At 41.2% G+C, this 13,555-nt stretch overlaps 1 protein-coding gene across 4 annotated transcripts in view; it reads right to left on the bottom strand.

Moving 5' to 3' along the window:
* Positions 1–11,713, bottom strand: part of CSNK1G2 (casein kinase 1 gamma 2) — a 103,040-nt gene extending 91,327 nt beyond the window's left edge. For 2 of the 4 annotated variants that reach the window (XM_070943896.1, XM_070943863.1), the window contains exons 1-2: positions 11,445–11,713; positions 9,268–9,380 (exon numbers count right to left, since the gene is read on the bottom strand). The gene's annotated coding sequence lies outside the window, so the exon portion shown is untranslated. Of the gene's footprint in view, positions 1–7,791; positions 7,845–9,267; positions 9,381–11,444 lie in introns of all 4 variants that reach the window. The other 2 variants (XM_070943880.1, XM_070943872.1) reach the window with 2 other exon arrangements.
* Between the last annotated feature and the right edge of the window lie 1,842 nt (positions 11,714–13,555).

Genomic DNA, 13,555 nt, shown 5'->3' with positions numbered 1-13,555 from the left:
GGAGGAGGTCTCCTCAAGAGTAAATCTTGGGGCTAATTGGCCACTCCCTTAGCCTATTTAGGAAGGACAACGACTGAGGCAATTTGCAGGGAACAACTTAGTTCACATATCTTCGTGTCTTGTCTTGCTTATCTTATCAGCTTCCTGCAAATTGCTTCTGGGCATTCTGCCAACCATAGTAAGCTTTCAGTTATTAATCTTTGAATTCTTGGTGGCTGTTAATGAAATTAATTAACAGCCGTTGTTGTAAAAGACTGGTTTATTCAGTAAACTAAGGTTTGAACGGACTTTGTGTGTGCTGCGTTCTTTGGGGTCTGTAGCTGGGGCAGAACAAGGACTATCTATAGTTCTCTGGAAGAGACCTTTATAACAGCTGACTTTTAGTATTGGATTGAGGATCTAAATATACCCATATACTGGGTTCATATACTGCACAATGCCATAACATGATGGGTTTAAACATTGTGCTCAATCACAGATCACAATTCATACATCACAATAACTGTTTGCATAATACAGGTAGTCCTTGGCTTACAACAATGCTGAAAAAAGGGACTTTTTTCACACTTATGACCACTGCAGCATCCCCATGGTCACATGGCTTACATTTGGATATTTGACAATCGATTCATATTTATGATGGTCGCAGCTTCCCAGGGCCATGTGATCCCCTTTTGCAACCTTCTGACAAGCAAAGTCAATGGGGAAGCCAAATTCACTTAACAACTGTGTGACTAACTTAACAACTGCACTGATTTACTTAACAAATGTGGCAAGAAAATTCGTAAAATGGGACAAAACTCACTTAACAAATTGCTCACTTAACAACATAAATCTGGGCTCAATTATGGTCATAAGACGAGGACTACCTGTATGCTAACTCAAACCAAACCACCCCCTTATGGCTTTGTAAATCGGTGAATAGCAATAGCAATAGCACTTACTTATATACCGCTTCACAGTATTTTACAGCCCTCTCTAAGTGGTTTACAGAATCAGCATATTGCCCCCAATAATCTGGGTCCTCATTTTACCGACCTTAGAAGGATGGAAGGCTGAGTCAACCTTGAGCCGGTCAGGATCAAACTGTTGGCAATCAGCAGAGTTAGCCTGCAATACCACATTCTAACCACTGCACCACCACGGCTCTCTGATTCACCACGGTAAACCCAGCCAACTGTGCCTTATTCAATCAATCATGATATTGGCAGTGTGAATCCAGTGTCTCAATTTGGGAACAGAATGTCACAGTTCCACGAGCCTATCCTTTTAGGAATATCCACTTTTTTTTTTTTTTTTTGATCCAGTAAGCCGACTGGACTGAAAAATATCCCTGATAAATCACTTTTACAAAATTATTGGGAATGTCATATTTAGTCCAAATCCAACTACCAGCTCACCGAGTCACACTTTTAAATATGGTTGCAAGGATGGCCTTGCGTTTACTGTACCCGTGTTTAAGGCCTGGCCCCATATCCACAGCATCTAAAGTAAGTAAATAAATAAAAACTCTCCCGGGGGGGGGAAAAAAAGATAACCTTGAAAAAAGCAAGACAGCAGCACAATTCACTACAAGAATGACTTGGAGCTCTATGAAAGTCGTTTCCCCCATGCTGGAAAAATTATTCCCTGAAATAATGGCCGAAACCTTTCCCTGCAGCCAACATTTGGTCTGTATTTATTAGTCAATGCCATTAGACTCTGCATTGAAACTGGTGGGAGGCAGGCATGGAATTTACCAGGAACACTCAACTCAGACAGTCTGTTCCCATTAGGCTGTTCTGATCAGCAAGCATTATGCAGCAGATAGAGAGACAGATATAGCACTGAAATACACAGGTGCAGCTGAAACAGAAGGAGCAAGCAGGGCCTTTCTAAGAAACTGCAGGCAACCATCAAGATGGGAAGGAGCTTTATCCCCCAGGAGGATCCTTGGCCTACTGCGACCAGCACACCAGCCAAAAAACTCCGTATGTTGTTCGCTTTGCTATTGCAGGCTGGCGGAACAGAGAAACAAGCTCTGGTTTTGCCATCTGTTTTGCCAAACTGTGCTGCCAATTTCTCTGGAAAAAAAAGGGGCCACCGTCTTCCTCCCTGCTCTTCTGCAAGGTTGCAAATCTTGGGAAGAAGTAGCAATGCTAGATTCACTTTGCTCCCTGCTCCAAACCAGAGAATTTTGCTTGTCTGCTGCTTCAAACACAGTGTTTCCACCATGAGCCCTTTCCTATTGCAGTGTAAAAGGCCCAGGAGAATGAGAAATCAAACGATAGCACAGTCCTGAAAATCAGAACAAACTACATGAAATAAATGCCATAGGACCTATGGCTAATCTTTTTGCTGTCGCGTGCCAAAAGCGGGTGGAGTGCGGGGGGGGGGGTTTGCACGTGCGCGTGCCCACACCCATAATTCAATGCGCCCCACCCCCTGTGCTCCCCCTTTTGGCACGTGATGGCACGTGGGCTCGATAGGCCCATTTTTCACCCTCCCCAGGCTCCAGAGGCTTTCTAGGAGCCCGGGGACGGTGAAACCGGCCTTCCCCACCCCCTGGAAGCCCCCTGGAGGCCAGAAACGGCCCATTTCCTGACTTCCGGTGGGCCCGGAAGGCCCGAAAATCAGCTGGTCGGCACACACATGTGCGCTGGAGCTGAGCAAGGGCAATGCTCATGTGCCCACAGATATGGCTCTGCGTGCCACCCGTGGCACGCGTGCCATAGGTTTGCCATCACGGGCATAGGTAGTCCTGGATTGATGAACCCAAAATTTCTGTTGCTAAGCAAGGCAGTTGTTAAGTGAGTGTTGCCTCATTTGAGACCTTCCTTGCCACAGTTTTAAACAAATCACTTAATGGTTCTTAAGTGAATCATGCAGTCGTTAAGCAAATCTGACTTGGCTTGTCAGAAGCTGGCTGGGAAGGTTAGAAATTATGATCGCATGACCCCAAAGGACAGTGCAACTGTCATAAATACATCCCAATTGCCAAGTGTTCGAATTTTGATCACATGATCACGGGGACGCTGCAATGTGAAAAGCAGTCGTAAGTCACTCTCAATGCTGTTGTAACTTTAAATGGTCACTGAACAAATGATTGTAAGTCGAGGACTACTTGTACCGAACTAGTATTTAAGACTTATGAAAAATTAGAGTAAGTATCCAGCAACCTCAAAATAGCTATGATAGAGCTAGCAAATCTCCTGTGAGAAGAAACCGGAAGGCAGCTATCACTATAGAGAACGTCTCTCTGATAATAATCTGCTTATCTTAGTTTTCAAGCCCGTTATTACAGGTAGTCCTCACTTAGTGACTATAATTGGGACAGGCCACTCCGTTGTTAAGTGGAAAATAACATTACTGCAGCAAGTATACGACATCACTTCCTACTTCAGTGAACCACCACAATCATTAAGCAAGATGTCATGTGACCACAATTTGTGATTTTATTTGTGTGCGCTCCATAAATTCAGCTTGGCAGAAACCAGTTCTGAAGGTACCATGTTTCCCCAAAAATAAGACCGTGTCTTATATTTTTTTGAACCCCAGAATAAGCGCTTGGCCTTATTTTCGGGGAGGTCTTATTATTCTGGGGCGCATGGAGCAAGATGAGGCTCCTCTTGCCGTTTTACCTGATTTCCAGCTCTGCGTTTAAATATTTTTGGGGAGGGCTTATTTTCAGGGGGAGGGCTTATTTTAGCACATGCGCTCAAAAGCCCGATTGGGCTTATTATCAGGGGATGTCTTATTTTCGGGGAAACAGGGTACACCAATTGTGAAGCACCTATATGGCAATCATGTGTCCATGGAATGCTGCAACTGTCTTAAATGTGACAACTAGTCACAAATCAGCTTTTTTTTAACACCATTGTACCATGGCATTCAGTAAGCAAGGACTACCTGTATTTTACGGAGGGTATCACAGGTGGGGTTGCTGTTTTTCTATATTTAAAGGCTGAAAAAGAAATAAAAGTGTAACAAGTGATTTTTCTCAAGTTACCCAAAGGAATTTTTTTTACAGATTTTCAGTTACTTGGTGTTATTTGATTTATATCTTGCTCTTCTAGCCAGAGGGCATTCGGCTACCAAAATAATAATAATCTGATAACAGATAAAATCATACTAATAAATATTAATAGTAAGGATTAATGAGACAATAAGGACTCTTGCAGGCCACATGCATAACTGGAGAAATTTATATTCCTTCTCCCCCAGTCTACAAATGAAAGAAACAGGAGTTCTGAACTCTACTTTAATGCTCTGGGTGCAGTTTTTTGGTTGATCCATAGCTTATCATCTAACCTTTCCCTGTAGGGACAGTGAAACACTCTGATCGATTCAACTGTTCAATTTCGTACTAGCCAATCTCCAGTAGCATCCTTTATCATTCCTGTTTGGTGGCATGAGCAACATTAACTCCAATGTCCACAGGGAATCAATCTAACACCTGAATTTACAACCAGCCCCAAACCTGTTGGACTCAAGGCAGTGAGCAGCAAACACACACACACAAAAAAAATAGAAATTAACAAGCAAAAAGATAGAAATTGCAATACAATGCAAAGAAGGAAAACACGAACACAATTCAAATTCCCTGCGATAGCACCCACAATCAATTAGAGCTAAAGGCACATCGGAACAATGCCGATTTGATTTTCTTTGCATAATGCAAGGGGCAGTAAGGCCAAATTAATTCCAGGACAGAGACTTTCAGGGAGTGGTGGGTGGGCGGGTGGGGTTTAACTTGGAGAAGATCTACCATTCAGCTCCCAATCTATATGGGTGGATTCTCAACAGGCCCTTTCTTAGAGATACCCAACCGGGATTCAGATTCATTTTCGGCAGTCCACCCCAAATATAGCATGTACAGGTAGTCCTTGACTTATGACACAATTCAGCCCAACCTTTCTGTTGCTAAGCAAAAGTTAAGTGAGCTTTGCCCCTTTTTACCTTTCTCGCCACAGTTGTTAAGCGAATCACTGCATTAAGTTAGTAACATGGTTGTTAAGTGAATTTGACTTTGCTTGTCAGAAGGTCACAAACGGTGATTTCCATGACCCTGGGACACTGCAACCGTCATAAATATGAGTCAATTGCCAAGTGTCTGAATTTTGATGATGTGACCATGGGGTTTCTGCAATGGTTATGTGGGAAAATGGTCATAAGTCAATTTTTTCAGTGCCGTTGTAACTTTGAACCATCACTAAATGAACTATTGTAAGTCAAGGACTTCCTGTCTACCCACTTATTTTATAGCCAATATGTTGCCCAGACTCTGAGAATCCTGGGACCTGCAGTCCTAATTTATCTTGAATGCACCAAGTTTATACCATTATTATTATTGTTATTCTACTTTCCTAATGAATTATGAGAATTGTCCAGGGATGTTCTCTGAACTTGGTTTTAATCTTGCAGATGTTTAATTAATTGCTGGAAGTTTTCAAGAAAAGATATTTATTTATTTATTGGTTTGATTTATAGGCCGCCCTTCTCTGGAGACTCAGGGCGGCTTACAATGCATTAAGCAATAGCCTTCATACTTTTGTATATACCTGCTTAGTAGAGCTTTTGCCCCCCCCCCAAAGCGGTGTTCTTTTTATACAAAGTCAGCTTATTGCCCCCACAATCCGAGTCCTCATTTTACCTATCTCGAAAGGATGGAAGGCTGAGTCAACCTTGAGCCTGGTGAGATTTGAACTCGCAGTAATTGCAGACAGCTGGCAGCTAAGTGCTACTTAACAGCACTTTAGTCTGCTGCACCACCAAGGCTCTTGGATAACCATTGGTCTGGGATGGTGTAAAACTCCTGCCTTGGGCAAGAGGGTTGGAGTAGATGATCTCCAAGGTCCCTTCCAGCTCTATGATTCTATGAATAATAGGCCATCCATTGCACAAGCTAAACAATTACTAGATTAGGTACCATTAATTAATGCTCAACATCGAGCTCAGAAAGTACCGAAGTCAAACGATTCACTCTTGAGTTATACACATTCTCCACTATTGCCACTATAAGAATATATTCACACACACGTGAATCCCAATCAACACCCCCTCCTTGTACTTCTAGTTCACTCAAGATAAGATTTTATTTCTTCCACTTTATCTTATTTATTTATTTCTTATGTTATTGTTCCACATTTGTTGTTTAAAAAATGTAGGTAGCAACCCTAAACCTAAAATGAAACAGAAACAAAGGCAGAAACAAATCCACCTACTACCTACACAATAAGTATTATTGTGGGATCTTCTTGTGACTGTGATCACAGTTGCTGCTTATGAACTATCATGTGGACACTAAGACTGGCATGACTGATCATACATTTAAGAAATGGGGTGGGGGGGAGAGATAGCATGACACACTCATTAACAGCCCTCTTGATTTGCACAACAAACTCTCTAACTACTAGCCAGCATACCTATTTGCCAGGAGAGAGCCAGAATCTGTAATCTAATCTAATCCATTGAAGCATCAATTCCATACAGAAACATTCAATATGATGCCTTTAACAAGTCTGGACTTGTCCTTAAAGCTTCTAGCTTGGGAACTGCTATTCTAAAGCATAAGGATGCATGGATGCTTACTGATGTGGAAAAAGCCTACATCTTAACCAGATTTTTTTTAAAAAAAAAAGTGGCAGAGTTAACTAATGTATGACAGAGAAGCCAATCGATCATAGTTGGCTAAATGGAGTTCATATATCCAATGGCAGCCTAATCTACCTATTCAACAGATGCAGAAGAGACCTTTAAATTATTGCTTTACAGCTCAAGTTTGTTCCAGTACTTATATAAATATAAGCAGATCTTTGCTCTCTCCCAGCTTTAAAAGTACCTCCCCATTCAAAAGCAGCATGCCTTTGTTGCTAGTACTAATACAGGTAGTCCTCATTTAGTGACCACAACTAAGACTGGCCATTCAATCATTAATGAGGCAGTCACTATATGAAACCAGCTATACTTAAATGATCTTGCTTCAGCTTTCCTTCGCTTTACAGACGTACAAAGGACACAAAAGCAAAGACTGGTAACGTTACATTTTCATCACTGTCACAATTGTGAATGATTGCTAAATGAAGCAGTTGCTAAATGAGGACTATCTGTATCTGAAAAGGAAGGGCTAATACCTTGCCTTGTTATTGGAAAGACCTTGGCTCAATTGACGATGTACATTCTTAAAGGGTTAGGGTTAGTTTCCTTGATTCCTGAAGGAATGGGAATCTGTTGCTCTTTTGAACTGTTAGGAATGTAGTTTTCTTAACTCATGACCACAGGTTAGTTAGGATGATGGGAATTGTTGTCCAATATTTTCTGATAAGGAACAGTAGCTTTCTACTTAGAACAAAATTCCTTGGTGCATTCAACCATTTGCTGAGTCACTTATTTTTTTTTAACTCCTGCGATGACAATCGCACAGCTCATTTTGTCTAAAGCAGATTAAAAACAAAACAACAAAACAGGAAAGCTTCTATACTATTCCTGCAGACAGGTGGGGAGGAATGTTTTCCATAAAAGGAAAAAAGAGCTGAGAACTGAATTTGGTTCTGTAATTCTTGCACCGTTCCCAAAATTAAGCGCCTCATATTTATTTGGTTCAATGAATTTAAAAAAAAAAAAAAACATTTAAAGTTGTGGCCAGCATTTCTAAGGCAACATTTCCCACATAATTTAGCCCTCTATCATGGTTTTAAACATTCTTTCTAAATGAGAGACGTTTAAAAAGCATCCTCTCGTATCCTGGATGGCCCTGGGCAATTTTATCACACCTCACCCTACATGAACCAAAATTGCATTTAAGCTACTTACGTGCCATTCACATCAACGTCCTGCAAAGGAAGATCAATCACGGCTGACAAGTTCTGTTTAAAGAAAGCCTGTATCTCAGCACTAATTTTGCTCACCAAAAATCAGCAAATAATATTCCCCAGTAGTCCCAGGACACAAATGTGAAAATCAACAGTCCAAATAACTTTTAATGATTAACACTCACACAGTAGCACTGTGACATTGGTGACGAACGGAACAGCTATTTAACACTGGCCTTTTACATCCCATGACAGTTAGTATTTTTTTCAAGATAGCTTCAAGAGAAAAAGGGAACAAAACTGGAAAGATAATTGATTATAACACCCACATGTTTCCTGCCATCTTCCTTGCTCTCCCAAAATGGTCAAAAATTAGATTTTCTGTCTTAGTCAACTAACAGGAACAAGTAAAAATATGATGGATGGGGGTTTTTTTCCTCCCAATTGTTCCAGACAAGCTGCTGCTTTCACGAGAATGCCCCTTTCTCAAACATAAGCAACAAAAAAAGCTAACAAAACTGATTATTTTTTATGTTCTACTTTCCACATCAACCAGTCTGTTAAATAATTAATGTTTATCACAGAAAGCCATATGACAAGAGAGCCCTGAGAAGCATATGCAATATTACTGCAGCCTCACTAGGATGGCGTGCGGGCTTAAAATGGGCACTGTACCGTAGCTGCACATGGCAAGGGAATCTTCAAAACAATGGGGGAATTCTAGAGTAAAGAACAGATTGGATTCCTTGCTAAGGAAGCCCCAGAACTGCAAACATTTACTTCTACATGGTAACACGGAGAAGGCTATTAGTACGCCACAATCCACATTGCCATACTGATGGTTACCAAGGGTTGCCTAGGAATTCTGGGAGTTGTAAACGACAAACTTGATTTATGCTTTACGAACAGCTGACTAGAGTGTCACATTTCTGAGTGTCTTTCTCAGTGTGCAAATATGCATGCAAGGGAAATCCTCTCCTGGAGACATGCAAAGGTTAACAGCCAAGTCATAGCACACTCTTTCCTGCCCGCATGGTACTGCACATGCCAGCAGCTACTACTAGGTGGTTCGAGATCAAAGACCTCATGCAACCAGAAAGTTAACGCCTGACAGGCTCACCTTATTTTAAATAAACTCAGTCAATCTGAAACTACCCTAACAAAAGAAAAACTTACATGAATTCCTTCTAAACCTAAAGCTTTAAGTCAGGTACTTCTCAGTCTAAATTGATCATACCTCAGAGACAGAAACAAAGAGGGTGAAGCCCTAAGACCCTCATCATCTAAATTTTGGGTAGGGGATGGAGATGGGGGTGGAGAAAGAAGAAAGGAAGCAAAGTATCGTTTTATTTTATTTTTGCCTCTCAGACTTGGCACATGTATTGAATTCCCTCATCTTAATTAAACAAGACTGTTCCCATATGTCCTTATTCTGTAACTTCAGAATTTCCTCCCTATTTTATTTTTAAAAACTAACCTTTAGCATTCTTTGCAGAGAAAGCGGGGGTGAGGGGAACCTTATGTATTTCCTGGTCTGTAGTTTCTTTGGCAAAGGATTTCACACGCTTTCAATTTCAGATCTAGAAAGACCTGAAATAAATAAAGGCAAGAAACTGGCTTTATAAATACAATTACAGACAAACACCTTTTGGAAAGGGAGGGTGGGTAATATCCAACTGTATCAACTTGCTTTACAGTCTGGCATGAATTCACTAAAGTTGATTTGTGGAAATTAAAAATATAGACACCAAATACAGAACAATCTGAGGGAATAAAAGAACCACAGAAAACATAGAGGTTATGGGGAAAGTGATGCTGTTAAAATACTTTGTATTTAACCCTGAAAAACCCTCGAGTTTTCAACAGTCTGGAAATAAGTCATACACGTTTGTACAGAAAAAAGAAAGTATTTATTTGGCCTATACTTAGCGCAACTATTGAATTTTCAACTGCCATGCAAAACTGGATCTAATCTACAAACATTTGCATCTTCTGAAACCACCTTCTAATTTACAACTCAGGTTAAACAAAACAAACCACAGGTTTTGAGGAGGGGATAGAAAGCACAAAAGGCTTTGTGGTTGCTGCATGGAATTCCCCTCCTTAAAATACAAAAAGATACATCACAAAAAGGACTGCAATAAAAAACAGGAGGTGGGGAGGTGGGGGATAATACCATATAAAACATTGACAGTTGCCTGGAGGACCAGAAGTTAAATCTTCATGATTATGTGTGAATAAAAAGAAGGAAAACTGGAAAAAAAACAGAAGGTTGATTCAACTGGGTCCATGATACCAATTCAGTAAAGGAGAAAAATTAAATATAGCCTCATCTTTCCCCCACTCCCCAAATTGCACCCATTTTCAGTTTATGAATATCATGCCAATCAATCAGGCACAAAAACCTTTGATAGAATTTTTAATTCCCTTCCTTCCGCTCTTTTTCTTCTTCCATTTGCCTCCCCTTTTTTTTTTCTTTTCCAAAAACACGCCCTGATTATGGAGATTAGTAATAATTTGTTTAGAAGTATAGAGAGACCAACCAGGGTGGGAAAGCTGGTTACCAATGGAAAACGAAAAGGGGGAGAAAAAAAGGGCACTTAAAAGAAAACTAGGGCTCACCTGTTTACGTTCCATCTCATTCTTCCTTTTACAAGCACCTTTAACATGCAAGGAAGCCCAGAAGCTCTAACCCCCAGCCTCAATCCACCTTCACTATGCTGTCTTTCTTTTTGTAAAAAAAAATATTTTTTGAACACCCAAACAACTCAGCACTCCAATGTTATATATATAATTTCAAAGATCTCAAAATCAAGTACAGGCCTAGCGTGCTGTTGCTTCCTTTCCATTGCAAAGGATCAAAAAAGCAAAAAATCCTTCCACCTCCAAGTACACAATTTCCCCCTTCCAAAACCCTCCCAATAGCCCAAATTCAGTTTTTTTTTTCTCCAGTTTTGAAGCCCCTTTGAGATATTGGAAGAGGGTCAGGATGGGAAATTACATAAAATCTCGGTGCCTGGGAACCAAGCCTGCAAAAAGCACCAATGAATGCTTCCACGCATCACATAAATGCAGAGACAACGAGAAGGGAGAAGGCAAAGAGAAGACTGGGCTTCTTTAGGAGGAAAAAACTGTGGGGTACAGTCCTAAGGTCACCCACCCCCACATCTTTCTGCTCAGCATCCCTTCCACCAAACTAGGTTGGGGGGGGGTGTGTGGAAAGGAAGGAAGGAAGCAACAGGAAGGCCTTCCAGCCAAACCCTCCTCTTTAAGCTTCCTCGTTTCTCCAGCCTTTCCAAGCCCCCCCTCCCACCTTCCATAAAACGTAAAGCAAAAGTACAGGGCAGGGCGAGGAGAGGTTGCACTAAACTTTGCTCTGTTAAATATAGTCAGAGCAATAATAGTCCTTGCAAAATGTTAAGGGGGGGCATAAAAACCCTCCTTCCTCTCCTCCGCCTTACAAACTGAAACTTACTCCTCCTTTCTCCCTTCCGCCACCAGCGGCTCCCCACATTGGGGCACATGCAAGAGGGCGCCCCCCCCCCCCACTCCCACCTTTGCTGCAAGCCTATCCAAAGAGAAACCACCCCCCTCCCTACAAAATAAGCCCTCCAGCGTTAAAAAGCCGCCGCCTCTCACTCCGTCGCGACTCACCTGAGCTTCTTTCCCCCCGTCCGGGCTGTTCAAGGGTGGGGAGCCAAAGATCTCTTCTCCCCCAACCCTTCCATGTCTCGCTGTTGTCTCTTTAAGCCTCTTTCTGTCCCTCTCCTCCCCAGCAGGCAAAGAGCAACGCCTTTGCGCCAGCGGCGTAAAGCCCACGGGCGCCCTATGGCATTGACGTCACGGCGGCGGCGCAAACGGCGTTGGTGAATAGCGAGCTCCGCTTCTGGAGCTTAGGAGACTCTCGCCGCCTTCTCTCTAAGTCTGGCCATCCGCTGGCAGGGAGGGGGGTGGCGGGCGCCCGTAAAGGGTTTTTAGCGCATGCGCCGAAGAGGGGAAGGGGGAAGAAAGAAAAAGGAGAGGGCGCAGGCGGGAAGAAGAGAGAGAGAGAGAGAGAGAGAGAGGCGTAGAGGTGACGACGCGGTGGCTGCCCAGAGAAGACTTCCGGTTTTCTGTAGGATGCTGGCCGGGTCGCCCACGTGAAGGGAAAGAACCGTGCAAACTCACACGCATTAATGCAGAATGCTGGGCGCGTCCTAATCACGAATGTTTGTTAACCCTAATAAAATCATGCCTATGGTGATTTTGAATTTAGGCCCCGATGAAATTTATTGTTCTAATTGAGATTTGGGGATTCTTACAATTACAGTGACCATGCGTCCTTTTTGTAATAAAGGCAGTCCTTTCTTTCATAAAAGCTGTCCTTAAGGTTTAATTATTTTCCTGGTTTTGTTCATGTTCTTGTAAGCCTGACACAAAGTTTTTTTTTTTTAAAGCAAAAGTTTCTAAATCTTTGAGATTTTTCAGACTTGCCCTTTTTTTTTTCCAGGTTTTTTTCCTGTATTATTTTTTTTCAAGCAAATATCCCTGTAAGGATAATGTATTTGTACTGAGTAATTACACCTGGGTTTAGGCCCAGCTGATTATGAAATCTGCACTGGAATGCATTGAAATGACCTCTTACCATATTTTTGTATATTTTACATTAATTTCATAATGTAAAAGATAAGAATGCAAAAAGTGTACAAACAATGAAATACAAACAAGAAGAATAAGAAACAAAAGAAACCCCAACTAATGATTTAAAAAACAGGATAAAAGACCTTCCAACTATTCAGCATTTAAATACTTTTATTGACTTACTACGTGCCATCAAGTTGTTTCTGACTCCTAGCAACTACCTACCACAAATATATTAAAATATTTTATAAGAATCATAAAAATATAAGAAGCATACTCTATTACTTGTAAATTTTTTTAAAAAATCAATATTGTGCTGCTGTGCTTATAAAAAATATTTTTTAAAAGAACAGGAAGAGATTAAATCTAGATTTCTGTCTGCCACAGCTTTGAAAGATATAGTCTAGCTCTCAAGGTAAATCGACTTGTGCCAGTTCAAACCACTGAAATGACCCAATGTTTCTCCACTTGTGAAACTTTTTCTGGATGCAAGAAACCTCTAATTACACAGAAAAACGGTTGTTTGTGCTATAGCCCTGCAGTCTAAAGTGATAATACCCTACAAAGCCACATCAAAAACCTGTTTCCAGTCTACTATACAGTACAGATAGTTCTTGATTTACAACACACAATTGAGCCCAAAATTTGTTGCTAAGTGAGACATTTGTAAGTGAGCTTTGCCCCTTTTTACGACCTTGCTTGCCACAGTTGGTAAGTGAATCACTGCAGTTGTTAAATTAGTAACATTAATTTATGTGAATCTGGCTTCCCCATTGACTTTGCTTGTCAGAAGGTCACAAAAGATTATCACTTGACTCTAGAGACTGCAACCATCATAAATAAGAGTCCGTTGCCAAGCATCTGAATTTTGCTCTGGTGGCCATCCAAGTCATAAGTCACTTTTTCAGGGCCATTGTAACTTTGAACATTCATTAAAGGAACTGTTGTTAAGTCAAGGACTACCTGTACTGTACTTTTAAGGAGAGCGAAAGTAGGAGGGGAAAGGGCAGTGAAGTCATAGATACACATAAGATCAAGCCTCCTTTAAATCAAGTATGAGGACTGATGACAAAATATACTTTTTAAGGGTACAATTCAAACATGGTTTTCCACTGTCATCTGTGATTGTGGCAACTAAACGTTCC

The sequence above is a fragment of the Pituophis catenifer genome, unplaced genomic scaffold (assembly GCF_029215685.1).
Source record: "Pituophis catenifer annectens isolate HBS135680 unplaced genomic scaffold, rPitCat1.0.hap2 SCAF_1, whole genome shotgun sequence".
In the NCBI taxonomy this organism is placed as follows: Eukaryota; Metazoa; Chordata; class Lepidosauria; order Squamata; family Colubridae; genus Pituophis; species Pituophis catenifer.
This window is presented reverse-complemented; position numbering and strand designations above follow the sequence as displayed.